Consider the following 2,468-nt stretch of genomic DNA (forward strand, 5'->3'; position numbering starts at 1 on the left):
GAGGTATAACAGACATACATATGAGGGTTAACTTACATGAAGTGTATGTATGTAACAAATATGTATACTTTATATGAGGTAAAAGTGACATTAAGTGTACCCATTTTAGTGCTGCAGTTGATGAATGTTGACACACATATGCAGGCACACACACATATACACATGCACCTGGGTAAGCACTTTGTGATGTACAATATTTTCATAACCCCCCCAAGTCCCCATTCTCCTTTCCAGTCAATTTATGCTCCTTCCCTCTCCTAGCCAAGCATGGATTTGACCTCTATCACTGTAGATTAGTTTTGCCTATTCTCCTAAGTTCTGGTGACAGATCTTCATTAGCCTAAGCACTTCCTTTGCATTCAGGCACCAAGTGTCTAATTCATCCTGTACTTTCTTTGCTCCAGAACTGGAATGGGCCAGTTCTCCAAAGAGCTTTGTATCTATTTAGAGAGAAATGGAATTTAGAAACTACCATGCAGGGGGCAAGAGTGCTCATTGTTACAGAAGGTGACTAACCATCCCTTTGCCTCTGATGGTGCCAGTTTTGACACTGAAAATCCACATTCTGGGAAATCCCTGGGGACAGTTTGTCCCCCTACTGCTTCTAGGCCATTTTGGTGCACAGAACTAGGAAATTTATTTTTAAAACAATGTGCTCAAAGTGATATTTCCAATTTAAATTATAGGTTTTTTTTTTTCTGAATTTTCTTGATCTTATAGTTGTACCTCATTTTCTCTTGAAGTTCTATACATTACTACTTGTCTCACCCCACAATATGTATAGTTTCAAAACCACAGCAACAGTATTACAATTATAAACCACTGAGAGAAGCTTAAGATTTCTTTGCCGTTCTTTTTCATTCTTAGACCATCTCCCACCACAGATATTGTCGGAGTACTATGTTCAAAAGCCCTGAGGGAATAATTCATTTCTCTGGGTAACAATAGTTATGTTACCAACTTGATTTAAAGTTAACTTTGTTTCAATTTGTTTTCAACTTTGGGTTTATCGTCTTTCCTTTTTTACTTACTTTTTGGCTATATAAAACTTTTTTTTTTAAGTGTGCAGTTTTTTTTTTTTTTAAGTTTATTTATTTTGAGAGAGAGAGAAACGGCACATGCAAGCAGGGGAGGGGCAGAGAGAGGAGAAAGAATCCCAAGCAGGCTCCACACTGTCAGTGCAGAGCCCAACACGGGGCTCCATCTCAGGAACCAAGAGACCATGACCTCAGCTGAAATCAAGAGTTGGATTATACCTAACCCACTGAGCCACCCAGGCGCCTCATCTATATAAAACTTTAAAAATTCAAAACCAGGGGCGCCTGGGTGGCTCAGTCAGTTGATCATCCGACTTGGGATCGGGCCATAATCTCACACTTCATGGGTTCGAGCCCCGCATCAGGCTCTGTGCTGACAGCTCAGAGCCTGGAGCCTGTTTCGAATTCTGTGTCTCCTTCTCCCCCTGCCCCTCCCCTGCTCACTCTCTGTCTCAAAAATAAATAAACATTAAAAAGGTTTTTTTTTTTTTTTTTTAATTCAAAACCTCTGTAGGTAACCGTTTTTGTTTCTTGGATACCCTTCCAGGATACCCTTCCAAATTTCCAAACAAGCTCATTCCAAAGCAACTCATTTTTTATGGCTGCATTGTATTCCACTGTATGGTTGTATCTTGTCCAAACAGTTCCCCATTAATGGACATCTGGGTTATTTCCAAACTCTTGTTATGACAAATGATGCTGCAACAAATCATCTTGCCTACATGTTGTTTCTATTTGTGGAGGTGTATTCTCAGAATAAGGTTAGGGTTAGAAGCAGAATTGCAAGATGTAAGAATTGATGCAATATAATTTTGGTACTCCATAGGGCTTCAATGATTTTCCCATTGCCACCAAAAAATTTATGACCACTGTTTCTCCAGAGCCTTGTGATTTCAACGTGCGTTTCCATTGTGAGGACAAACAGCCTTGTATGTTTAAGGACCACTGATAGATATTCTTTGCCGTGAATTGTCTGTTCAAGTTCTTGCCCAAAAATTCTCTTCAGATTGTGGTCTTGTTCAGTCTTTCAGATTTCCTGTGAGTTGCAAATATTTTCTCTATACTGATCTGGGAATATGCCATGATCCCTTTGACCATCTGGAGTACACTTTAATCTTATCCTTATAAATCCCCTCATTTAAGGACACCTCCTTTGGGGATAAACAGTTCTGGTAAAGCCGGATAAGAGGCAGATCAATCAAAAGAATTTCTGACCCCTTGTAGGACGCGAAAGAGATTGTTTCACGTTTAGCAGGTAACACTGTCGTTCTTATGCAATGGTCCGGGTGACAAAGTCTTGCGTAAGGGAGTATGTTCAAATTACAAAACTTATCTGGTTCGTTAGAAACTCACAGGGTTCGCCTTCCCTTAGTTTCTGACTTTGCAAGGTGCCCCTAGAGCTGCTGACACCGGCACAACCCCCATCTCCTA

This window comes from Prionailurus bengalensis, chromosome B2, assembly GCF_016509475.1.
Source record: "Prionailurus bengalensis isolate Pbe53 chromosome B2, Fcat_Pben_1.1_paternal_pri, whole genome shotgun sequence".
Taxonomy (NCBI): Eukaryota; Metazoa; Chordata; class Mammalia; order Carnivora; family Felidae; genus Prionailurus; species Prionailurus bengalensis.